The sequence below is a fragment of the Columba livia genome, chromosome 6 (assembly GCF_036013475.1).
Source record: "Columba livia isolate bColLiv1 breed racing homer chromosome 6, bColLiv1.pat.W.v2, whole genome shotgun sequence".
Taxonomy (NCBI): Eukaryota; Metazoa; Chordata; class Aves; order Columbiformes; family Columbidae; genus Columba; species Columba livia.
In genome coordinates this window covers 10,757,902-10,785,412 of record NC_088607.1, presented here as the reverse complement: position 1 = coordinate 10,785,412, position 27,511 = coordinate 10,757,902, and the positions used below count along the sequence as shown (strand labels likewise).

Genomic DNA, 27,511 nt, shown 5'->3' with positions numbered 1-27,511 from the left:
CTGGCACCTGGAAGACTCTCTCTATGCTAATTCAACTCACTAATCCAGCAAAAAATAGTACAGCAGGAAAAAAAGTAGTTTGTTTAATGCTGACTTAATGAGTTGAACTTACCTCTGGTTTTGTTTACATAGGTGAGCTTGAAATCTCCTTGTACAATGGAGTGATGATAATTCTCATCTCTAATTTTAGCTCATCTTCTGCATTCTCTTTTAGATTTCCTTTTGATGCAGGTGGGTAACCTGCAACATGGATCCTGTGCCTTTTACCTCCTCGCTTGGAAACATTTTGTTGTCACTGCAGGTGAAGCTGGGACTGAACATTTCCTCCCCAGCACCATGTTGAGTCGGGCTTCAGGGATGCAGGCTGCTTGGAACGTGGATGAAACATGCAGCACAGTAAGTGTTGGCAAAACAGTGGTTAAATGAAGAAATAATTTTTTTGTGCATCTAATAGCAAGGGACTGTCTGTCTGTCAGGCTGGGCACCAGTGGGTTATTTGTTTTTCCTTATCTTCCAGATCTGTTTGTTTTTTTTTTTTTTGTTTTTTTGTTTTTTTTTTTTTTTTTTTTTTTTTTTTTTTTTTTTCTTTAAGCAATTATTTGTCAGTGCACAGTGTTTTAAATACATCTTCTGCATGAATGCTGGTCTGGTCTAGTGGTGCAGGGAAAAGCCTTCCCTGTAGGGCAGATCCTCTGGGCTGCTCGAGCCTTCTTGCAGGGCTTAACCCTGGGTCAGGGCTTGGGGTGCTCAAGCAGGACCCCAGCAGGGAAACAGCTCTGTTGGTGCACAGCTCCAGCTGCTGCTCTCAGGAGTGTCTTGTGAGCATGGTCAAAGGGACTTGGGCTTGATGCTAGGAGGACACCTGACTTCTGGGCTGTGGAAATGTTCCTGAGATAGGTTGCTTTCTCTTTGCTCAGCCTTCAGCTCTTCCTCTTCTCTGCTACCAGACATTTTTCTTCCTTCTGACTGAAGCCCTTCTGAAAACCCTCCCTGAATTATATGCCCTTTTTCCATATTCAGCCTCCATCTCTCTGCAGAGATGCCTGGAGCAAACTGCTTCTCTTGGACTTCAGCCTGTGAACTCACCTATGATCTGATTCAAGCACAATCATTAAAGGCTAATGATGCTGCATTATCTTGAATTATATCTATATTGCACTATCTAGTGGAAAGATATCAAACTAACCTTAAATGAATTTAGTCAGCACAGTAAGCAGTTTAGCCCAGCTACCATGGGGCTACTAAAGGGCTAATTTACCCCCTCTAGAATAAGATCAGCAGAGACAAATATTAATCTGGTGAGTGCAATTAAGATGTTCATCCAAAACTCAAGCTGAGTTAAACTTTCCAGAAGAAACAAAAAAAATAGCCTAGCCTGGGTAAATGTATGGAATAGGGAAAAAAAGAAAAGAAAAAGAAAAAGGTAAAGTGAAGCTCTTGTTTTGTAATTTCACTTTTATTAATCCCAGTGCTAAAAGGATACTTTGCATCTGTGTTTAATCAGCAGGTGCTATATTCAGTGTGGGCACACAGATGTTACAGTTAAAGCCATTGGTAGCTAAGTATGTCCAGTCTGATATTTGAAATAGGAATCTGCCTTTAGGGGAGGGAACACCTGAAGCAGCTTTACCAAAGAAAAGGCATGTGTGTGTGAGAAACACTGAGCTGGATGGGAGCCAGTGCATGACCAGATTGTGGGAGGAACTGTATGGGATCGTGGCTGTAAAAGCAAGAGACTCCTGTCCGACAGCCCGAGAGGTACCAGGAGTGAAGGATAACTGAGCCCTCAGGTGTTCCCTATGGTGAAGGCTCTGATCTCTTCTTGTCCCATTTTATTAGGATTCCCCATGGTTCCTCCATCTGTCATAGTCTGCATCAGACATGGAGGGATGAAATCACCCCCATCATTTCTCCTCCCAGTCTAAGTGAGAACGGCTTGTGCTTTGTTTGATTAAAACATGCTGTGGTTGTTTGCAGTACCCACTAATATCAGGATTAATCTGAAGCTATGGTACAATGTGTGCGTTCTGGTGCCTCTAACAATAGGTTTACTGTGACATTGTTTTCAGTTAGGTGTGATATCCAGGTTGGAGGACAACTTGGTAGAACTGCATCCCTGTGTATTATCCTCTCATCAGATAAAACACTGGCATATCCTCATTTAAATGGTCCCTGGAAGAAAGCAAATCTGAAGCGTTGAGCATCTTATGGCTCAGCTTGCCATGAGCTTTTTGGATTTTAAGAAAGGCTTGTGCAAGACGTGAAGGATTGGGAAGGAGAGAACCATGAAGCAAAAGACTGACTCGCTGCTGCCTAAGAAGATGAAAGTAGAAGAGCAGGAATACCACAAATACAACAAATCTCCTTTGCCAGGGAGCTTAGCATAGCGAGCAGCAGGCAACACAACTTTTCTCCAAATAGATACAAATTAACAGTGTGACGAAAGCAGTAGATATGGGACCATAGGTTAATGCTGTTAGAGCCTATTCTAGCTTTGAGCAATGACAAAGACTATGTTTGGTCATGAAACATGGAGACGTCACCACATTCCACATGCTGAGTGTGATTATGGAAGCAGTAGCTCTCTTGCTAGGACATGTACATGGGGAAATGTTTCCCATAGCTGGAGAGATTTCCATGTAAAGATTCCTTCTTGTCTTATGTGCTGTGCCAAGGAAAACACAGCACTGGGGCAAGGGAATCTCACAGCAGAAAGAAGCAAGTCCATGAATGAGTCCACTGTAGCACCCGTAGTGGGCATGAATGCCTGCTGGCCCTTTGTGTGTGGGGGGAACTGGAAATGGCTTTGGACATAGGCCTGCAGCTGGCTGGTGTTGATCTTATCTCAAAATTGAAGATGGAGAAAGCTGTAACAACCTGCCAGGCTTGGCAGTACTGGAAGAAAGAAGGGAAAATAAGGGAGAGGGTGGAAGGATGAAAGGAGGCAAGGAAGGATGTCAGGAGAACACTCTTTAAAGAAAAGCTTACATCAATCCCCGTGTTACTGAACCAAGACAGTCAAGTGAGAAAGTCCTGATTAGAGTTCAGCAATACTGAAGGTCACAGCAATGTCCAGCCTGTGGCTGGGGCTCTGCGTGCTGGAATGTAGAGACACAGCAGAGTACAAATAATTGCCTGTAGATGTGAAGGAGGTTGAAGAAGATAAAAACAGTCCCATGGGAAGAAGAGCAGTTAAGTGAGCAAGGTGAACAACAAATCATTGACAGAGATTTCTCTTCCTGGACCAAAGTTTGGTGGTGCATCATTGGAGAAAACGCCTCTTCTGAGTATGACAGATCCTCTCCATCTATTGTTTCTTAGCACTTCATATACGCTATTTTGCCATGTGAATTCTCAGCCATAAAGCACTTTATTAGCTGAGTCCTTAAATGACCCAGGAACGAAATCAACCTGGCTGAGCTCTCTCTTCAATACTGCATTTGCCCAAGAACTGCTGAGTCTAGTTTAGACCAATGACTGTCTAAGTTTATCCTCACTATTGCAAAGTGGGATCCTGGTACTTACGTAACAGCCCCAAAAGGGGATTTTCTCATGAGTTTTCTCTTCCTTTGCTTTCAGAGCCATTCCAATTGTCTTCCTGGGAAAAGAGAAGATCCACTCACAGATGGATCTTTCAGCCCTTTGCCCTGTAGAAGACCCTACTGTGTGTCTTGATGCAGGGTTTTCAAACCAACTGGGGATCAGAATCTAGATTTTAATAACAAAGGATCTTCAAAGGGAATGCCTGATCTTTCCCTCTGATACTCATGCAAATTCACTTACAGGCCCTGCTACTCTCAGCCTGCCCTGGCTACGGAGGCTGAATGAGAGGAATGTTCTCTCACAGAGCGCACCCTTCAGCCACTCTTGATCAAAGCCTGGCAGTTGGTATCAATTCAGGAGCAAACAAATACATGCATAGATGAAGAAATGAGGATCTGAAATTTGCCCTTGGGTAGCCAACCTTCTATATCAACACCGTGAGTATTCTCAGCTGTTAAGTAAAAGTTGAGCAGATAAATCCCAAATATAAGAAATTAAAATCAATAGAATCACAGAGTTGTGCATGCCACAGTTCAGATTCATAAAGAGATACAGCCATTAAATCCCTGCAGTGCTGCTCTTTCACAATTGCACACATTAAGAAAGGGGAAGAAAGAGTTATAGGAAACATTTGGCTGGGGATAGGAATCAGTTATCTTAGTGATGCAATATCAAAAGGAAATATTGTCTCATTTAAAGATCTACCAGCTACAGTCCCTACAATACTCCCAAAAGGATGGTAACTATTCTCACAGATGCCTAGAAATTAAGAATTATACTCTCACTATGTTTAATATCCTAGCTGCACTTTCAAGGCTCATCTATCTTAGTAAAGCTTTGGGGACCTAATTCAATTGCTTTTTGTCTGCCATTGCTTATTTATAAAGCACGTGTCTTTCTGGTGATACTGTGTTCCAGTGGATCTCCCAGAAGCTGGAATAAGAACTGATGAACAAGAAAGATCTGTTTTGCTCACCATGCCTCTAGGACTCCATCCCATCCTCAACTGTCTTGTTCTGCAAGCAAAGGACATACCTAAAAAAATGCATCTGCCTCAAGCTTATTCAGCCACATGGTAGAACAGAGACTTATCCACCTTTTGATATTTTGTGCTGATTGCTCTGCTAAAATCAACAGCTAGCTGTTGATTTATCCGCATAGCTAGCAATATCTGCAATGTGTGAGACGTTTGTTTCCCTTTGTGCAGACAAAGAATAATTCATAATAGACTATTTACAGGATCACATCACTATGGAACAACTTTACCTGGAGCCTCAGGGTAACACCAAAATTGATAAGCTGTGCAAAGACAGCTGAAATGCAGCCATTCCTCAAGAGAGGCATCATAATGCTTGGGAATGTCACATGCATGTGTTTGTGATAAAGGCAAAGTATCAGTGTAATATTTGAGGGCGAGAAAAAAAAGGACTCAATATAAAACTTTCCAACCAAATTTCTGAGGCTTGGTGGCCACCATGCTTTTTTGAGGGTTATCAGCAACTCAGCCGATTTGGGTTCCAGGAGTGTCCAGGCAAGCTTCACCAGCCTTGTGGTCAGTAAGTCTATTGTTCATTATGCTTCTAAATAGCAATTAACTGAATCCTCTTGTATTTTACTCACTTGTTGTCACCCAGGTTTGTGCTCAGTAAGTTTGCTGTTGAGTGAGTGTGCAATGTTGATGTAAAGGTGTGAATAGAGCATGAGAAGCTAAAGTGGGCACTTTCACTTGGATTTTACACATATCTGTTGTGTGTAGCAGTGAGAAGCCGGTGCTGGGAGCAAGCCCAAGGACACTGTGCTACAAAGAGACTGCAACATGGAAAGGTAGGAACTTGGAAAGTACTGCAAAGTGGATGGCAGGAGCCCCAGGGAGGAGGGAATGTTGGCGGTCCCAGGGGTGGAAAGCTACCTCTCTCAGTAGTCTAGAGTATATTGTCCTTCTGATTAGCAAACAAGATGGATTTCTTTCCAAATATCTGATGCCTTGTGAATAATTTTCTTAATCAAAATGAATAAGCAGGAAGCACATATTTTACCATTGTTGCTATGATACTGTGAGTTATTGCATTTTTTACTCAATTGCTCTTGTGGTTTTGTACAGTTCTAGGAAGTACATGAAGAAATCATTCTGGAGAAGGGTTTAATGTGATGCTGTAGAATTTTGGATTCAGCTGGCTACCAGATGCTGAGTCATAAAGAGAGAGGGGGATGTTTCAGACATAATGGATTATGGAGAGGGTTTGTAGGATTCAGTATTTGCTCTTATTAAAAATCAGTGATTTAAATCAGCAGTGATTTGTGCTTGTCCAAGATCACTGTCAGCTACAATTTCTGGTTGATGTGAGGGAGCATCTGGCCCTGGCACATCACCAGAGCCAGCTGTACAGCTGCTGGTGCAGGTCTCAGGGAAAGAGGGAGACAGGCTGAAAAACCAGCCAGTGCATGTAGAGGAAATAGATGTGTGAGTATCGAGAGTGAATAAGGGAAAAAAAATGGACAATTTTTTTTAACATTTATTGATTAAACCCTGCCCAATCTCTTCATGGAGTACAGCTGCCTGCTATAAAAGTTAAAAGCCAGCACAGATCAACAGCAGAACCGTGCAGGGAGAAGTGCAGCTGTACGGCTTTAACAAATCCAGTGGTACATGTGTGTGTCAAGACACAGAGCTCTGGGCTTTCCCAGGTGCTCTGGGGCTCTAAGCTTGATTTCTGCCACCGCACTGTGGCTGTAGAGCAGCTGCTGCAAGGGGAGATGGAGTGTTTCACTCCACCTCCAATTAGCGTAGGATCCAAGCCATGTCGCTAGGTTGGCTGAATTTCTCTCTCTCACACATATGCATGCACGTGCACAAACAAAATGATGATGATGGCAAAACACAGGATGGGAAGTGCAGCTGTCAGGAATTTCTTGGCTCACATGAGGAAGACGGGGAGCAGCCAAGAGAATTGAGAGGAGGAGAGCAAATATCTTGTAAAGAGAAAGAAAGTAGACAGAACTACAAAAAACAGGAGGTCTTTTAAGGCTTGAGAAAGTGAAGCAAAATAAGATGTAGTGGAGAGGGGAGCATGAGAGAAAAGAGAGAAAAGCCAGAGAAAAGCTGGGGACTTGTGGATGCCGCAGGATCATAGACATGACGGATGTGTGCTAATTTTGCTAGGTTTATTATAAACATCAAACTTCAACTCCAGCTGCATTTAGATGAGCTGAGAGCATGTTCCATAGCACTTGTTAGGGAATGTTGTTTACCTACAGAGACATTTCGTGATAGAGATGGGAAATGAGATAGTGGTCTCTTTGTCTGTCTTCTAACAGAAGTGAGCTGCCACAAAACCAGAAGCCCTGAGTTCCCCACTGAGCTGCTCTGCTCAAGGTTAGTTTTAATTTCTGCTGGAGAGTTGTGAAACCAAGCCCTAAGACTGGCAAGGTGTGAGCGAATGTGGGTGAGGTGTGGGTGACTGGGAAGAGGGATAGGATGGAGAAAATCACTCTGGGTCCTAATTCTGTCTGTGCAAATGCGAAGAAAATGATTTACAACTACAAAACATTGTAGTGACCTCTAAAATATGTCTCTGACAAAAAGGCTATTTAAAATAAAAGGCATTTGCTGGTTCTGGAACAAAGCATCTATATAAGGTCAGAGATGTCTCTGAGGATTACACAAGGTTTCCCTTGCTATGCTTCCATATGCAATACACACTTAGAGAAAAGAGGACTGGGAGAGCTGCAGTTGCCATTGCTGCATGGAGTTGCTGAAGCTGCATTCCTGAAGGAAGAACTCAGGAGTGAAAGAGAAGCAGTCTGTCTTGAGCAAGAGGATGAAGAAGGTGCTGACTTGGAAGGAGCCCCGCAGGTCCTTGGAGTGGGGCTGGAGCCACCTGGTCCTTGGCTGCGGGGTTGAGCCTGGAGGCCAGCCAGCTGCCGGGGGATGCTGAGTTCCCCTTGCAGCTTGACAGCCGAGAGGTGCCTCAGAGACCCCAAAGTGGGACCACATGACAGAAAGGTCAGTACCACGCACATGCTTTTCAATATGCTGCTATTTCTTTTTCTGTAACTTTTCAGTTTGGCAGCTGAGAGTTTAATTAACCTTTCACTGTGCTAGAGCACTTTTTGTCTCTAAGCTCGCCCAAAGCACATGCCTGAGCCCAGATCAGTCCCAGGATTTCTGTTGCTCTGGAAGCAATGAACCCACACAAGGCAGTGTGTGCAGACTGCACACCTTTCGGGTGCCTGCAAACCAGGAGGTGTTAGGAAATGGCCATACTCTGCTTACAACTATTAGGGCACACTGGGACCAACCCACCAGCCTGAAAGAACCAGCCTGGGGTTAGTACCACCAGAGACAGTTCACAGACAGAAATTCCTCAGGTTTGTGCTCTCCCCACCTATATTGAGCTAGAGAGATAGCTTAGTATGCCTTTTTATCCCAAAATGTCTCACCTAACAGAGACAGCCTCAGAGGCTAAAGCACATGGCACCATTATTAGGAAAAAAAGCCAGATGGGATTTTGAAATGGGACCTGACTCCAGCTTCGTACTTAAAAATCAGTTTTGAAGAGTAAAATGTGTGCAAATACGTTCTCTGCAAGGTGAGTCACTTCTGTCCCTGCGTTTTGCATGAGTATGATAATCACAGCTCCTTCCTTATCTGTACTGAAATGCAGCCGTTTCTCTACTGTCCTCCCTCCCTCCCTCCCTCCCTCTCCCGAGTTGTCATTCCCAGATGCCAAGTTCTTTCAGTCACTTATCTGGCAGGTGTGTATGAAAAGCGCTGTTAGTTCAAGGACACATACTAATAAAATAAACATATCACAAAAGGCACCACCTGATCAATATGTTTAACATTTTGTGCAACAGATAAACCCAGAAGGAACTGATGAAGCATCAAAAATTGTTATGTTTACCAAGTAGTTACACGTTACTGGAGCAACCTATACGAACAGGATTCATCCCTGGTTAGTCCTTCCTTGCTGTTATATCACACCAGGTAAGTGTGTTTTATTCAACTGCCCGTGGAGCTTGGCTATTAGTATGGGTGTAAAGTGCACCAAATTGGCCATTGGTGGCCTCATTAAGATACCTAAGTGCATTTTACTTGTTTTATAGCTTCTGTGTAATTTGAACCTTTCAAATTTCCCTTTGAAGTCTTAGCTTAGTTAGGTATCATCACCTTAAGCAAAGGTGATGAAGTTTAGGGACATTTTGCTGTTGAACTCCCTGCTGTAGGGTGTTGTTAGGGCTGAAAATCTGTGTGCAATCAGGACACAAACTACTAGAGACTGTGAAAGTGTGCTGAGGAAAAATCACGGCTGTTGTTAGACACAGGCTACTGTGTTAGATGGACTGTTTGTCTAACCCAGTTCACTGCGCTTATGTTCTGTGCTGTACCACAGTGAACAGCCCAGGTGAAAGGATATGGCAGCTTTGATTTGTACTTTTAATAGCGCAGCTGGAGAGAACTCCAGGCTAACCTAGGCTATTCTGAGGGCTTGCTGAGAAGCCTCCACCCTGTTCTAAAAAAGATCATCCTATTGACCATGGCTCCATCTCATCAAATATTGTTGGTTTAAGAAGGAACTATCAAAAGACAAGGCCGTCTGGCTGTCTTCTGTTTTGCCTGAGCACACCGGTGTTGTCCAGACCACTGGGTGGTTGGTCATAGTTTAGCAGAGCACTTTCCCAAGCAGAGGATCTGGGTAAGCCTGTGCTGGCAATGTGAAAATCACTCTTCAGAAGAAGACTATGCCTTTGGGAAGGGAAAAGTATTGTCATTTATTGGAACATAAGTACTGAAAATATATATACTTGAATTATGATGTTTAGATTGTACATGCTACAATTCTCCTCCCATCTGGCTGTGCAAATTCTGAGGACCCTGATCACCTTGGCATGAATTATTGAAAGGAACAGAATGGATGCTTAAAAACAAGAGAACGTGTCTGCGGTCCAAGATGCTTTTTAAGCATCTCATTGATTCCTTCTTCATTGTATTGCCTGCTGCCTCTTAAACACTGTGGATAGTCTTTAATTCCATTAGCTCTGCATGTAAATGCTTAAGCTGACCACTAGCATCCTGTCACTAGGAACAAACCTCCCTTAAGGGGAATTATCACACAATAATGGAAGTTTTGTAACCTTTCCTGAGGCATCCAGTATTGGCCGCTCAGTACAGACAGGACTTTGATTGATAAGGACTGTTGGCATGGCAATGTGAAGAAGGATCTTGGAGGTGCCTTGAAGAGGAAAGTAATGGTATTAAGTAGAGTTAGTACAGGAACAAAGCCAGAGGTTCCGCTTTTTGTCTTGAAGGTGCTGCAATTTAGTTTCAATTGGCATGTAGCACAGGAAGGTAATGAAGCAATTAGAGAGTGCGGTATATATTGAACAAGGCTGGAGCAGAGAGGTGCTGGGCAAGTTTTTTTCCTATTTTCTGGGGAGTGTGTAATATGTCAAAGAACCTGCTTTATGCTTCATAGCAATATATTGCTGATACTATAATCATATATATGATGTGTGGAACCGATAGAAAGAAAATGGGTTTCCTGTAGTAATAGGTGTGTTACCAGGCTTGAAAACGTGTAGAAACTAAGCAACATTTTGATTCTTGCTACCTGTCCTTTTGATCACATTAGTATCTATTGTTAAAGTAAGTCATGGCTCTGCTGTGCAAAGTGCCGTGCAAATGTAGCGCAGCAGACCTTCACCTAAGTTGTCACGGAGCCATCATTTTCATTGGAAAATCAATTTCATGGCACTCTGCCAGCTCTGTGATCCTTTTTTGCTGGGACAGACTTCTCAAATAGCTTGAAGGAATGGTTTAGTGGGGTGTGGGAGAGAAAATGTGCAACAGATGATGACTCATAGGCATTTTTTACCTTGTCAAAAACAAGTATTAGAGTTCACCTCATTAGAAAATGTCATTTCTGCTTGCATTTTGAGGGAGTTGAGAGATGTGTGTATGTTTGTGGGAAGATGGGCTGGTGACAGTGGTTTTGCTGTAGGAGTAGAAGCAGGTTGTGTCTGTGTGTGAATGAGGTTGCCATCTCAGATCATTCTGGGTTCATTGACCATCAGGGCTGTTAATACTGAGCACTCTTAACATTGGGATAAGGGGAGGCAAGGCCAGTGTTTAAAAAAAAAAAAAAAGAAAGAAAAATAATCTGAGATACAAACTAGTTGTACACAATTGAGCCCCTCATATGGCATCTCCTGTCATGAGAGCTTTGTGAAGCTCTTTTTTACAGATGTTAAGAGATTTAGGAAAAGGAGTGTCTTGGAAGCAAAGGAGAAAGTTGCAGATAATGAAGTCTTGCTGAATTACTGGGGAATATAGTCTCATCTCTATAGCACCTTGCTTTCTCAAAGCACTTCACGGAGACTAGTGAAAAATGGCATACTGCTAATATTTTCTTCTATTGGATTGGAATCTGATCTCTGTCAATTAAGTGTGTAAAGAAAATTTGCAAGGGCAGTATACAGACTCAGAACTGAAACAATATATGTACAAAAGGGAAGGGGTGAAGTATCAGTCAAAAATTCCTCCTGTCTGATTTTAAATTACATTTCTGTGTATCACATTCTCTTGTGTACAGGAAATGCAGAAAATAACGCAGCCTTAGTTTCTCTTGGACAGCCACAAAATAGCTCAAAGGGAACCTGGAGCCTGATCTATAGTAGAAACAAAGGACTGCAAATAAGAATTCAGTAAAATTCAGTATTACTTTTATCTGAATTCAGTTTCACTTATCCCACAATATTTTAAGTTCACTGTGTGAAAAGTACGTGGTTTGTGAACAAAAATGTTCATACAATTTGCTAATGTGGTTTCATTAATCCACTTTAAAACTTAAAACTCATGAATGTTCTTATATTTTTACATTAGCCCAAAGGAAGTTTAAAAGGATTCCTTGAAGATTTCCCTTTGAATAACTCAACCACCTCAGTTTATCATGACATATGGATCAGCTTGAGAACATTGACTTCAACAGAGAGTGGGTATCAATGGATCACTTTGCCAGGTGGCTCTTAGACAACACAGGAGATGCTCAGCAGAGGGAGGAGCAGCAGAAGACGACCAATAAGAGAATGCTGATGGAAGAAAAGTCCATAAAAAAGCATAGCAGGTCTATTTTGATAAGGAATTTGACCTCACAGATCATCACATTGGAAGAAACAAAAATCCTGGACAATTTCAACCTTTTATTTCAGAATACTGAGGTGCTGTCCATGCAGCTACTGACACATACCCAGTGCATTGAGAGGTAGTTCATCCCCTGCTATCAAGTTGGTAATGCAGAAGAAATCTGCATGGGGAACTTCGTGGAAGGCAGCCAGTCAGATCTGGTTTGCATTTGTCCAGAGCAAGAATTTCCTTTGCTACTTATTGGTGTCTGCTTAACATGAGTGAGATGGGAGAGAAAGGCTGTCTGCAATGAATCAGACTCACTCTGGACAGATAAAACAGAAAGGCAACAGCAGGGACTTCAGTATTGCAATCTGGAAAACAAAATAATAATAAAAAAGGGATTAAAGTGATAATTTTTAGCTGACAGACTTTGTTTGTAAAGCTACAGTCATCTAATGAATTTTCTGGATGGCATGTATATGCTTCCCTGGAGTTACTTGATTAAATAATTGATGGGAAATGAAAATACAACTGTGTGTAGGATGATGAAGTGCATGGACTGTCTCTGGCACACCCAATTTTTTTGTGTGAATTACTCCAGTCCCACCAACATGCTTCTGAGTGAAGCTTTGACTTCATCCATCAGTCCCCTGGGAGAGCAGCCCAGTAGGTGTGAGTCAGATTTATTCATTGCCTGGTAAGTCAGCCTGAAACAGTGATGGGACAGAAAAAAGCTGCTCCACCTGGAGCACAGTGTTATCTGGTGGATACAACTAACCAAAAGACATATAGCCATTCTGGTCAAGAGTTATATTAACTCTTCATCCTCCCAGACTTCGTCTCATGGAGCTGGTATGAGGGCTATGCTGGCTTCCTAGGCAGCCTGTTCATGAAGGAACTCAAGGAGACTGGGCAGTTATTTCCCCTTCTGAGGGCAAAAAATGCCCTCTCTGAGTCCTACAGACTGGGTTAGTCCAGGAGGCAGCAAATATGAAAAAGCTTTGTGGACCTCTTCACTATGTAGACTTTGAGACCTAAAAGTGGTAGGTGTGGGCAAATGGGGAGACCATGGTGTATTCCTGAAATCTGGGTTAGAAGCCACAGCAGCACGAAGACCACAACCAAGGGCAGGGCTTCCCTCTTGCTTGCCTCCTCAGTTCTACAGCCTGAGCTGACCCCTTCCTAGCCAGAGTGCTCTGCATCGTGAAAGAAGCAGAATTTCTTGGCATTGGAGATATACTACAAGCCTTAACAAAGGGAAATGATACCAGGGTTTAATACAGAATAAGCTTCAGCACAACCGCAGACTTCATAAATCATTATGTTCTTGGCTCTCATTTTGTAAGCAGACCTTCAAAGTCAGCTTTGGTTTATTTGACATAATTACTACAATAGTACTTGTCAGCTTGTTATGTAGAAGGCTCAGGTATTCGGCATTCAGGTCAATATATCATACATAGATATTCTGTATCTTTGCATAGCGCTCGTTAGTGTAACGCTCAGAAATGGACTAATGTTGTGTGAATAATTTCATCAGGGCAAGATTATTTAGATCTACTCACCCCAAACTCACATTATTTTTAAAAAACATATTTAAATTCATAGGAAGCAGAGAAGACTGCATATATGAAAGGCTGCCTCATAGCATCCGCAGTTTTAAAGAAAGTAACCCTTTGTGTCTTAATTTAATTTGTAATTTCTTTGCTTCCAGCTCAGTGGAGCATGGAAAAGATGCACTCGCTCTACCAAATCCACCCTAAGTTCTTAACATGAAAGCTAACTCAGAGAAAAGTAGAATGTAATAGTCTCACAAACTTAGAAGCTGAAAGGTGTGGTCTTAGCTTGGTCCCCATACTAATGATCCAATCTCTTCCAATAATTTCATATATTAGTCAAATGTTTATCACAGTTAAGTTTATAGAGCCATGGGGATGTATAATGGGTCCATAAATAACCTTCCCTAAGTCACTGTTAAACTGTAATTAGTTAGGAAATTATTTGGCTTTTCTGTTCTGTCCTTGGCCATGGTTGCCTTCAAAGTAAACACTTCACTGCCTTTTGAAGGGTCCTTACTGAAAACTAGCTGAAGACAATGCACATCTTTCTATTGTGTCTGATGAGGACTTTGTCAAAGAGCAGATTGTTGCCACTATACTTCAAATTATGGTAGTGCTTGAGTGTTTTCAGCTCCCATTAGTCGAACATGTCATGAGATGATAGCTGACTATTTAAAGTGGCTTGAAGGATTTTTTTGAGATATGTAGGACTGAAAACTTTGCCACTGTTTCCTTCTGATATGAGCACGGTTATGGGGCTCTACAGGCTGCCTTATTTCAAGATTTGTCTAATATCCTCATATTTACTTTAAACTGGCCCGGAAGAAGACTGAAGTAGAGGACATGGAGGCCCGACCACTGCGCATGATCCTGGATGGGAACCTGACTTAACATCGTTCCACGTTTACACTTGTTTCATTGCATTTTCAATACAGAACAAAGGTACTTCTATATTTGTAATGGTTATTTATAGGTCTGATTCTGTTTGTGTGAGGGGAAGTTTTATGATGTGGATATGTTATATTACCATTTATGTAACAACAGGCTGGTAGGAGTCCAGAGCTATGAACTAGGATTGTCCAAACAGAATGAGCAAAGGGTAGAAACTGAGGAAAGGCACAGATACAACCATAGTTGCCTGCTCTGCTTCAGTCTCTCTGTCCCTTCCAAACATAAGGATCAAAAGAAAATTTTTCACATTCACTGTGACTTGATATCAGCTAAATTTACTTTGAACTTATATCAGGTTGTAGAAGCTTTTTCATCTCCACTGCAACAGGAAACTTTCATTTGATTTCCAAGGGACTTGAGTTTGGGTTTCTACTAAATTAAGATCTTTGAGTATTAGGGCCTCTGAAAACTGTTACTCAACCCTTCCATTCTCCTCCATTCAATTTCATGCTTCTAATTTCTGTGCTTCTAATGAAGGGGATGTTTATTACCAGGCATCTAAATTGAATTGATCTGGCAAGTTGCTGAGAAATGTAAGTTGCAAAACATTTGAAATGAATGAAGTCTTTTCCATCAAAAAACTCTCATGTCAAAAGTGAAGACAAGTCTCCGCTTTACCTCTTCTGAAGTACTGGATGTTAGACATTAATCATTGAACTGGAAATCCAATTACATGATTATTAATCAGATGCATTTTTTTCAACTTGGGGGAAAAAAGGCCAAGTGAAACATGAAAGTCCACTGGGAAACACTGCCAATTAAAGCAATTAAAAGAGGATGTGGAGTTCTTAATTCTTACACTTGACTAGGAAGATGATTGACTGGGCTTGACTCTCCTGGGTATGGGTGTTCTGGGCAGTTTTTTATTTGCTTCTTAAGATCAAATGCTTCTGTTTCCTTTATGAGGCATAATTGATTTTCTTTGCAGGAAACTTTACTTATTATGATATGGATAGCTGATCAAGTTTAAAATGTTTGATCAGGTTAAGCGATGCCTGTCATTTAACATTCCCACTCATGGAGAGAAGCACATTATCCTTCCACTCTCATAACATTCTGCAGACAGACTTTCTGACAGCTGAAGTGTAGCCAGTAAATTTCTTTTCCATTATTTGCAAATTGTACAATAATATACTAAAGTAATTACACCATAAATCTTCTTGCCATGAAGTTAAGCTCTGTGGTGCACACTCATAAAATAGTGCAGTAGCAAATAAAATCACTGCATCGGCATATATTAGTCTTGCAGTAACTTTTCTGAGGGTGGTCAAAAACATTGACAAGAGTGAATTGGGAGGAACTGGAAGGAATTCAATGTTTCTTGTTTGGTGATTTGGTTGTTTTTTGGGTGGTTTTGGGTTTGTTTGTTTTTTTGGGGTTTTGTTTGTTGTTCTTGTTGTTGCTTTTTTTTAGGAGAGGTTATAATTCTTCACTAATTAGGGCTACCTTATAGCTGCATATGGGTCAGAGCAAGGATTGTTGCCAACAACCTCACCTCCTTACATGTGCAATGTGAACTAGAATATAATACTCCCTGGATCATCCAGGGTGCGATGAGTCCAAGACAGACTGTGTTGGAGCACCTAAAGAGTCTACCCAGTCTAAACAGAATATCTCTAGGGTAAATCTAACCATTGCATGGCTCTAAAATGCTTTGAAGATCAGGGAAACACAAATGAGAATATTTGCACTAAAAGTAGCTGCCAATGCATCAATTTTTTATTAGGTCCCTAGAAAAGAACAGGCAGGTACTGTACCTGAAGCACTCTTTGAATACCTGAATGTGAAGAGTCACCATTTAGCATTCACTACTCTATTGCAAACTTTGGCAATAATATTATGGTTTCTAGGCAGTTTTGTTCTCAAAGCCAAGGGCTCCCCTGGAGACAAAGCTGCCTGTAACCTTCCTCACACTCCTTGAACTGTGCAATAGGGAATTTCCTCCATTTTGGGGAGAGCATGGCATCAGCCATCCCATCCCATCCCATCCCATCCCATCCCATCCCATCCCATCCCATCCCATCCCATCCCATCCCACAATTTTTTCCCTTTAGACCAAAGACTCTAAAGGTCTCTATTTCCAGAGAGACCAGGGGCTGATGCAGTCTTCCATCAAGCTGTGATATGTGTTTGCACCCAGACAGCCATGGGTCTTCCCCAGAACAAGGACCATGTGCTTAAAACTTCTGTATTGACCCCAAGGAACGGGGATGTCCATGTGCACTGAGACTGTACGGCACCTGCTCTGCCTTCCTTCTTCTCCAGGCAGGCTGCCAGCCCCCCAGAAAGCTGGATGCCCTGAGATAAGAACTGCAGGCTGGATTTATAGGACCCATGTCAAATTTAATTTACTACAGTGGGTATGGCTCAGCACTCAGACCGTGTGAGCTTTGCTCTCTACCCAGAACAATGTCAATGCTGCCATTCACTCCTCCTGCATAAGGGGCAGTGTTTAGAGATGGCATGTTATTCCTAGGACTATTCATTTCTTGTGGTTTGGTGGCACAGGTGAAGAGGTGGATTCACGGTAGCGATCAGATTGCTGGAGAAAATAGTGCAGAGGCAGGGCAGGAAAAACTTATGCTGAAAAAGCCAACATTACAGCTTCTGATTTGGCACAACGCTGCAGCCACGGACCTCTGCCAGGGATCAGCCGTGACTGCAAGAGTATGCTTGTCAGTGTGGGAGCATGTCAGGTGAACTGGCTTTGCTATTCCGTGAATAATTACCCTTACATTACAGCATCCTTGACTGGGTCTCGAGCAACAGTAGTGTGAAATGGGCATTTGACTTTGATTCATCTGGGAACCGCGCATGTACAGGAGCCCTGGAGAGATACTTTCCCTGCACGTAAAGGCCCAGGAAGTACATTTGATTATATTCACTATATTTGGTGTGATTTGCTGCACTCAGATATTCAGCTGCAATTAGGTGGTTAGAGACTCAGCATTAATCTTCAGCTCTCTGCTGCCTATCATTCTGTTCCCTTACATATTTTAGCTTGTAGCATTATTCTGAATGTTTTCATTGGGAAATATCCCTGCCTTGGACTTGGTGGTGGTGGCAGGATTTCTGTGTGCATCTCCCATCAGTACCCAAATCTCTTCTATTCAAGGCTCTTCAGAGAACTTGTCTCTCAAATGACAATTATGATGTTTCTTGTCCAACCCAGGGACCTATCAAAACCCTGCTGAGTTGGTGCCCTGATGTTAGACCCTCAAGAAATTGCTTGTTCCTTGATGCCAGAGCATATTCTTTGATGAACTTTCTGATTTTTTTTCTCCCATTAGTATTTCTTTTGATGTTCAGATACATCTAAGTTATCTTCTACTTTCTTCCTTCTAAAAAGGCTCACATGCTTGGTGCTCTTATTATATTAAAAAAATATTTTGAATTTGATTCTTCACTCACTGTTCTTCCTGCTTTTCAGTTAATTTTTCATAAATAATTAAATAAGATAAAAACAGGGGACATTTAATTGTACTTGTGATGAGGAAAGAAAGTGTTAGAAAAGCCACTGTGGGGATGACAGTGGAGAACCTCTGCTCTTGAGGGAGCTCTCTTCCAGGCAGCTCTTAATTCTCAATGCTTTTAACTGATGAGAGAGGACAGTAAGTGGATGGACTTCTCCCTGTGTGCAGCCTTCTCTCTGGAAGCTTTAATCTTGTTTAGCCCTGGTCTGATATGGACACATTGTTTACCGATGATATCCCCTACTAGGGAGGAAGACCTCAATACACCACAGGTAAAGCTGATCTTTATCCATGTAGTGCTCAGCCACCCTGAAGAAATCACCCTCTACAGGTTTATGGAGAACATTTTACATATATTTAATCACTTTGTTGTATTCCATATCACAAGTGACTTTCCCTTTGAAATCCCCAGAATGGTTTCAGGTAGTTATGAACTTGAGGATTGTTTTCAGAACTACTAAGAATAAATTCATCCAGGATAGGAAATATAACCCAATCCTAATGCTATACCATGCTGAAGATCACCATGAAAGACAATAGAGAAGTGACAGACAGAATCCAAACAATTCTTCTATTTCTGTCTGTGCACAAATCACAAACAAACCTCAGTCTTAAGTAGTTTTTCATTCAAATCTCATTGTTTTCTCTCTCTAGAGTCAGCATATGTTTCACCTGATAATAGAGCTGTCCAGTCACTGGAGATGCTAATGTGCTAACCTCACTCTTCTACTTTAGATCTTCCAAGATTAAAGGCCTTCCTTAAAATAAAATTAAAAAACAAACAAACAAACAAAAAACCCCTGTTATTCAACTTATTGTTATTATTAGATATGCTGAATAATATGACGTGAATGGAGCTATGAAGAGATCGGACTTGGCAAGAATAGTATTTTTGAAATTTGTGGATCTACCTCTCAGTTATACCCTCCTGCTGCTGAAAAAGTGTTGAATGAAGCTGTAAAGCTGGGAATTTTGTGGAGTTTAACATAAATTATCATTAGCTCCTCTGAAGTTTTCTTTCCTTGGGTTTATCTCTGGTACATCCCTTAAGCATCCTTGAAGTTCAAAATTTTGTGTGTCTCTGTTTAAACAGATGTGGGTTGTGCTCTGCTGTTTGTGTCACAGATATAAGAGAGATGGGAAACTAGGCTGAGTTTTGAATATTTTTCCTCTATTTCTTTGGTGAGATATTGTATCAGGTTGATTCTAATTGTCCCCTATATATTAAAATTGCAAAATGTCTATTTTAATAGCTCAAGTCACCTACACAATGCCATGACCCAACTTTTAACCACCAAACTAAATCCTGTGGACATCTACAGCATAAGGAATAAGAGAAAAAAAAAAAAGAAAGAAAAGAGAAATGTGAAACGAGTAAATGCATATTAATTTTCTATGATAAGTATGTGCAGTTACTTTACTATATAGCCAAATTAATTACAAATGCTACAACTATAATATTGAAAGTAAACAATAGGAAGAGAACAGGACAAAACTAGCCATTAATCTTTGTGCATCCAAAACTGTCATGAGAAGAAAAGAGTTTTAGGAAGGGATCAGAGACTCCTCACTGTCTAAAGTTCTTGTTGTGCTTTACTTTCCACGGCTGGATGCAGAGAAGCAAATCCAAATAATTCACTGCATATTTTGCCTTGCTTTTATTTACATTTGGCATCAGGATGCAGCTGTACTGACTCTTTTCGCGTAAGGCAAGGTCATATTCATCATTCCATGTTTAAATAATCCTTGTGTTTTCAGTGTCTTGTAGTACATATCCTACTAGACCATCTCTGTTGGGTTTCTATGAAATTTTTCATTTTTCCTGTGGCTGATGAAATGAATTATAATGATGTACTTCCTACCAAAAGCATCTATCATTTAAACTCTCACAATTCCCTGAGCCGTCAGTACTGTTAATAGTCAACTTAACACCTTCATCCCTTCAGTGTATGAAGACTGACAACAGTGTTTAAATGGAGTACAAAGGCTACCTCCAGGTATGTGTTATTTGGGTTAAAATCTGGACTCCTTTGTCAGAAGTTCAGTTTTCTCTAGAGTTCAGGCTTTATGGTAATCTAGGTCAATTCTGTGCAATTATGGAAGATCAGATAAAAGTTTTTTCTATTAGCTCCTAGGAAAAAAATGCTTATTGGGCAAGGAAGCTGGGAAATTTTCCTTTATGAAATTGTGTTTTCTCTGTCTTGACCTCTTTCTGGGAACTGCACAGATATTAAGCATGAGACTCAATTTGTGTTCTAGTTCCATGGTGGAATTCACCTAATTGAATGAGTACTAAACAAGTTTAAGCTGGTCAGTTCTTAAGAAAAAATGACTAAGGTATTGGCTGAACTAATGCTGGTGAAGACATTATATTTTGTAACATAAAGGTGATTAATAAAGCTGGGAGAATACATGGAAAAAGACAGACTGCTTGGGAAAGGTGGAACTGGCTGTTATTGGCAGAGGTTTTTCCAGTGTTAATTCACAGTCCCAGCCCCAAACAGTTGCCAGCCACATCAGAAGCTTTCAGGAGGTTATTCTATTTTTTGTGTGATGTTTTACCCTCTTGTTTTTATACTTTGTCTTATGGTGGTTCCTGCAAGGATAATACAGGGAATTGCCAGTGGAAGGTGACACTTTGGGAAGGGTTGAGAGGGATTAAGTTGGTTCATGCTAATAGACTAACAATTAATGGCATTAAGAGCTGGAATAAACACAGTCAGCCTGTCTTGTGCCTTGATCCAAAGGACACGCTTGCCCATTCCTCATGTAAGTTGGAGTGTCAGGACATTTCACAGACAGGGTGGTTGTGACAAGCCCTGAGCATCACTCAGGAGGCACAGAGGGAGATGCTGTTTTTCTAGAAAATGCTTCCCTAGGATTTTTTCATTGGCTAAAGGCAATGACAATCTTAGCCTCTAAAAGGAATCCCAGGAAGATACAGAGAGGGGAAAAAAGAAAATAAAAAGAGTCAAAGCCTGTGGCTGAGAGACAAACTGTGCAGGAGACCATTTGGCAGGTTTAGCAGAAGACTATCACAGGTAGGACTGGGAATTCATGTTGACGTAAATGTCAATTTGCATGGTTTAATTTAAAACCTTCCAGCTGCTTGGTTCAGTATAGTTTGTACAGTCTCATTCTCTTTGTGTGTGTACGTCTTATACATACATTAGACAATTTTAGCTAAAGCAGATGAAGGGGTCCAGGACAGTAGGACTTGGGATAATTCAATTCCCATGAAGTTTTTGGAACATAGCTACTACAGATTGTGCCAAAGTGAAAACTAAGCACTCTGAGAAATTGTATTTGTTCCTTAGCTGTACATCACTTACAGGATATTCTCAAAAGAAATGAAGAGACCACAGGAAATGCTTTTAAGATGATATGCTGGAGGCTTATAGCCATGTTAGCTTTCTGGTACGGGCAAAAGTCACGTTACAGTGCACCGATGGTGTAGCAATGCTACTTGCGAGATGACTTGAATCCCAGCTTTTCTATATTGCCTATATTCTGCCTGGTAAAATATCACAAACACGGAGTAAAGCAGAAGAGTGGTCTCCACTAGAGACATGTCTGTAACATCAGAAACAGTACAGAAACAGCAAAACTCACTGTGCAACACTAAAATGAAGTGGAGCACAGCCTGAGCAGGCTGAGTCATGTCCTCAGCACTTACACTGCAGTCAGGGAGGTATGTTGGTCAAAAAGCAACTCTGGTGTTTCTGCTGTTGTTATTATTTGCATAAGCTCTGCATGTATGAGGTCAGTCATGGCTGATCACCCCACCAGCCTGCACTGTGCAGATGTGAAAAATCTCAAACAGATTCCACCTTATGACAATGAATATATTCTGCAGAATTTTTGTTTTCACTGCACATGTCACTGTTTCCTCATCTTTACTGCCTCCAGGGAGAAAAGGAAAGTATTAAATGTCTCATCTTGGGCAAGGGAGAATAATGCAGAGAGATTTTCACCTCAAGTACAAGCCTTCAGAGTTGGTTCTTTGTTGGTAAATAGCATCAGATACCTCAGGGTTTGAAGAAATACACTGAGATTTCAACTGCTGATAGAAAATTTAACTGAGAATTCCTTCTCCAGCTTGAGTGGATTTCAGAGGAGCCATGAGGTTAAAAACAAACCAAACAATGAAGCTGGTGTTGGGGGGGTGGGATGGGGAGGAAGGGTGCTCATCTGGTTTCCCTATAGATATGGAGCAGGAATAGCAGAAATCCTGGGGTTGAGCTTTGCACTGACCCTCCCAGAGGCTGTGAAACTCTAGTCTCTAGGAACTGAAAAGCAAACCAGGTGCTGATGTTGCAGCAAACCTGCAATTATGGCTGCACACTGACAGCTTCTCATAATGAATGATGTCTTTATTTTGCCACAGAAAGTGCTTTAGGAAAGCTGTAGAGTGTGACTGAGGGCTAGCTTCACCCTCTAACAGAACTGCAGATTCAGGCTATCCAAGGGACACAAGGGGACTAGACAGAAGCAAGACTTGAGGGAGCAAAATTTTCTTCTTCCTTCTGCTTCATGGCACTCCTGATTGAGAAAAGTTGTGGCATGTTCAGTTGTTGTCTGCCAAGACCTGGAATGCTGCTACTGAAAATGTCAAGGCGTTTCATATATTCTTCAGTATAAGAAACCACAAATCCAGGCATCAGCCAGTCTTTTATTATGCAGCATTAGGAAAATCATCTCTCTATTTCAATAGGCGAACTGTGCCGTTGATTGTACTATATTATCTTGCAATTGGCGCCAGACTTATGATCCTTTAAACCACACAAAGATTATCTTGGTTTCCTTCCAGCTGTGTAATTCATTTCTTGCCACTCACTGCACGAACACATTTGGGACTACCTGTCTTTCTACGTTCAAGTATACTATCAGGCTTACTTTCTTCTAAGAACTCAACATGTCCTTTTTTTTGGTGAACAACAAGGATTCAAAAGGCTAAAATGAAACAGGAAAATCTCCTAAAAAATATAAAATGTGTCTCCTTCTTCTCTACTGTAATTCTGGACCCTGCTCTAGTTCTAAAGAAGATGGGCCTTTACCTCTCGCTGTAAGGAAGGTCCATGTCTTCGTAACACAATGGTAGTGGGACACCTTGCGGTCTTTAATCCACCTGTGCTCACAGGAACCCTGGGAAGACAAGGGCTGCTGTTACCCGCTGTTTTAGAGAAAAGGACAGAGAAAGATTAAAGCGTCTAGGTAGGCTGGGCATCTGTGGCAAGCCTTGGATAGGAAGTCTGTAGGCTTCTGGTGATGGTCTTGCAGCAGAGGTGGCTGCAACAATGCTCAAGGCAATCTCAGCTCGGCAGTGACACACCATTCTCCAGGAGACATTCTGCCTTTGCTTGGAGCTAGTAGTGGGGAGACAATCATGCTTTCTGCTGCTCATTTGGCTCCTCTGTCCAGACTGCCTCGGGGGATCAGCAGCTAAATTTTTCCTAAGATAACATGTATCCAGTATTAAGAAACTGGGAGACTTCATGCCACCTTGCATTGTCTGGCAGAATATTACAGGTAAAAATAATTAAGGTGTGCTTTTCATGTAAAATACAATGGCAGAGCTGTGGCAATATCATGACTCACTTGGGGAGACACTTTGAGTCTTCATACAGTGTTATTTGTAAAAAAATGTCAATGGCTGGAATCACCTTGCAATAGTAACACACCTGTTTCTCTGGGGCCTTCCTTTGTCCATTGAACTTCATCTCTTTTGGAGTCGTTTAAGTCCTTGGGGCTTTGAAAAAACTTCTGGCAACTTTCTTTCGTGTTGTGGTTAAGCAGACGCATTTACTGCCAGAGGGCCGCAAAATTAAAGAAGTCAATAGCAAATAACAACTGTTTATCTTATTTGAGGTCTACAAAGCAACTGGAACTGAAATTGACTTTAAGAGACACAAATATAGTTTGTGTGATGAAGTTCCTTGTGGATCCCAAATCCACCTAGTGTCTCTTCCTAGTTGGAATACCAAGAGCTTGGATTTCACTTGGTTATGTGGCATAACATACCAGTTCACAAAGTGGTCAAACACACTGTAGATGCAGTTAAAAATATGGTCTAATACAAGGATTTAAAACCTATGTTTGAAGTTAAGTACATTGCAAAATTGTTAGAAACTGGGAGTTTCCCTTGTTTCAGTGGCTGGGTGCTGGAAACTCTTAAATATCTTGCAATGGTAGATAGTGAATAAGACAATTTTCTTGAATTGGTGCCTGTAACTACTAAGTCTGTGAGCACTCCCAGGAAACACATCCAAGGATTTATTTGAGAATCAGCACATCATAAGACCCTCTGGGAGCCTTCCTTCAGTCCTTTGTAGATTGTAAGGCTCCAGCCAGATGGATGTAAGTCATTAAAGCTCCTTATTCTATCCATTAGTACACTCATTAATATTTCTCAGTAGCTTGGGACACAACATTTCTCATGCCAAGCTTAGAAAAGTTTTCTCTTCCATCTAATTTTGACCTAGAGACAGCTGTAAGGATCAAAAGCTCACCACTGAGTGGAAGAAAAACTTTTTATAAAATTTATGTTTACTGAATTTGTCATTCTGGGCAAAACAGTAGAGGCATTTTACTTTAGAGATTAAAATCTTCATGAAGTTGTTGACCGTAGGGGTATTTAACTTTTGTCATTGAGCTCAGTGTTCCTGTCTGAAGCTTATTGAACTACTAACAGTAAAACAATGAGTTTTTCACAGCAGGTCTCAAAAAGAAAAACAAAGAAATAACTACTTCTTCTGGGACTAGATAAACATGGTGCTAAATTGTTGATGTACCCTAGAGATGGGTACCATTAGAAGACAGCCAACTTAAGAACAAGTAATTGCTTTTGAGTAGAAAAACAGAATTGCAGAATCACAGAATGGTTGAGGTGGGAAGGGAACTCTGAGGGTCTTCTTGCCCAACCCCACTATTCAAGCAGAGCCACCTAGAACCAGTTGCCTAGAAGCATGTCCAGATGACTTTTTAGTATCTCCAAGGTGGGATCCAAGTTTTCTTCTGTTGCATATATATATTCCTACACATATAGACATGTTTATCTACTTCTATACTTATATGAATATAGATTATATATGCACACACACGCATATATATACAAATATAAAAACTATCAGATATGTATATCTGACCATGTATTTTAACAACAACATCTGGGTACTCAGTAGGAATTTGAAGATTCGCATTTACAAAGATGTTCTGTAAACCTGAGGGAAAAAAACCTGAACTAGTTGATTCAACCAAGAAAAAAACACTTCAGTGCTTAACACAGCAGGAGCACTAATTGCTTTCTGAAAATCGTGAGGTTGTTACTGTTCTCAGGGCAAACAATGAGCAGTGGCTCCTCATCACTTACCAAGCTGTAGTTTAGCCTTGAGGTCAGAGGTTAAACATTTACTTTTTGCTCTTGGCCATACATGAGAAAACTCATTAAACGGATCTTTTGTTTTAATAAAGGTCCTTCATTCCTAAGAGGAATTTATGGAAGGAGAGACCTGGGGGTAGCGGGAAGAGTCTCAGAGCCCTGCAGGGTGTACACTGTACTGCCAAAGTCAATATTCCCTGTCTGTACACAAACCAAGGAGCACTCAGGCTCCAAAAACCAGTGCAAGAACTCACTTTCTGCAGGCTTTCATTTTAGCTTTTTATCTGGAGTGTCGTGTTGTGGTTCTTGCAGGCGCAACAACACTACTGGAATTTGACTGTCTCTTCAGTGTTTTCTATCAACTTGGATATTTTATGGCATGTCTCTGCTGATCAGAGGTTAATTATTTCTCCTTTCTCTGGTTCCTTTGTTGTGTTGACACTCATTGAAAGCTCAGTAGCACTCATTCTTAGTAAAGCCTAGACAGTGCAGGACTAGAGTAGTGTTGTAGTGTATCTGCTGAGCTGAGCTATCTAATCAAAGAAGACAGAGCAACATGGCCAGAGCAGCTGAAGTGAGGATGGGGCGGAGGTGGCTCATGGAGACAGTCCAGGCTGGAAAGTGTGTGTTGAACCCCATGTATTTGGAGCTTTTTTTCTTGGAGGACTCTCTGGGTGCACTATGGGACCCTGCTGATGAAGGTGTGGAGGGTTAGTGGGCCCCTGGTATCTGATACCTTCACCTGAGAGACTGATACTGCTGGTGTTTTGATTGCAGCCACATTTCCTCCTGTGCACAGCAGCACTAGGAACGATGAGCAGAACCTCTTCTGCTTGATGTCTCCCGTCCTGCTGTGTCCACCCACAGCCTTCCAGCCCTGGTAAGTGTGTTCTCACTCACTCTCAAGTGGGCTTGATGAGAGCCCATGAGGCCAACAGTGGCTGACAGGCTTCTGACAATGCCAATGCATTCCAAGCCAAATTCCCCTTACAGATTCAATGTGATTCTTGGTACAAGCAAAACTCAGAGGATTAAAGTAAACTTCTCTTCAGTCTGTGCCTCCTTGCACTTATACTCCTTCTCCGACATTGTGTGTACATCCCTTCCTCTGTCTCAGCCCAGAACTCCTTGTTCTGCTGGGGCTTCTGCGTAGATGAGGACTTCAAAGCCTTTGCTTAATTTGTGTTTGCACTTCTAAGTACTGAATGAAGGTGTTAGATAGAGGCAGGTTCTTTCAAAGTATTTGTGTATAAACATGAAAGTTACAACCTTCTGCTCCTTCCTCCTTTCATCTTTTCAGGCTTACAGATAAAATGCAGTTGGGTTTTTGAACTTTACAGAAAATTTTATTAAGAGAGTGACTCAGACTCAGAAGTTCTTCTGCTGAGCTCCTTTTCTCTTTCTCCATTTCTTTCCTTTTTTTTTTCTTCTTTTCTTCCTTTTGCTTCTGCTTTCCTTGTTATTTTCTCCCATTTAATCCTCTTCAGCACTAGCTTCAGATGGCTTTGGTGGACATCTTGTTGCATTGTTTCATTGCGGGACATCAGGGCTGTGAACCTGGAAGTCTAATTTTTTATAGCTCCAAAATCTGTCCACTGCACAGTCCCTGTCACCTCTGATGTCGACAAAAATTTGTGGAAAATACATTATTTCAGTAGTGTGTTGCCAAATTACCTCCAGACTGCCATGGGGAGAGGTACTAAGGTTGTCTCTCCATTGACAACAGAGAGAGCACAGAAGACTAGAATTCCCCCCCATATTTTGGTAAGTATTCAAGTTCAAAAAATATTTTGACAAAAAGGTGGGAATTGGAGCAGAAATTACAATGATCTATCACAAAGAGAGATGCTTTTGAATGCTTCTGTATTGTACAGGAATACAGAAAGAACTTCTACTCCCTCAGGTTCTCAGCTGGTTTCCAGCTTCCTTTTCATGGTCGCTCTTCAGGCACTTTGGTCTTTTTACACCAAGTTTCATTTCTTATATTGGTACCAACTACAAAGTCCCATTGACATGTAAAGTAGCACCAATGATTTCACTACTTTTACTTACATGTTTAGGTTACAGTGCCCTGTAACTGTAATGAAAATGTTAATGATAAAACCAGAGGTATGATCAAGGACTCCCAAGACTTCTTGTGCTTTACCCACCCTCAAAGACATAGAGCAACTGTAAATATGTAGATCAGTGATATATGATATTTATCTTGGTACGCCTTCCATTAGTCCCAATTTTCTTTTAATCTTCTGCCCAAAATCTGAGCAATGAACATCTTAGTTACAAATATCTTCTTTTTGGAAAAAGAGGTAATTGTCAGCCATCAGGACTTCCATGAGTGAATCACTCTAATGACTTCCAGGATGAACCCCATATGCACATGGCTCCTCTTGGAAGTTTGCATTATTTGATTAACTTGACTTTTGTGTCAGCTGGAATCTGGTAATTTAACTGATAATAACTTGTATTGGTACAGATGTTTGTCTTC

At 41.3% G+C, this 27,511-nt stretch overlaps 1 long non-coding RNA gene across 3 annotated transcripts in view; it reads left to right on the top strand.

Moving 5' to 3' along the window:
* Positions 1–27,511, top strand: part of LOC110360697 (uncharacterized) — a 66,053-nt gene that overhangs the window by 33,725 nt on the left and 4,817 nt on the right. For 2 of the 3 annotated variants that reach the window (XR_010473449.1, XR_010473448.1), the window contains exons 8-12: positions 215–396; positions 3,786–3,980; positions 4,462–5,367; positions 6,859–8,530; positions 11,426–25,906. This is a non-coding gene — a long non-coding RNA (uncharacterized LOC110360697). The remainder of the gene's footprint in view (positions 1–214; positions 397–3,785; positions 3,981–4,461; positions 5,368–6,858; positions 8,531–11,425; positions 25,907–27,511) is intronic. The other variant, XR_010473450.1, reaches the window with a different exon arrangement.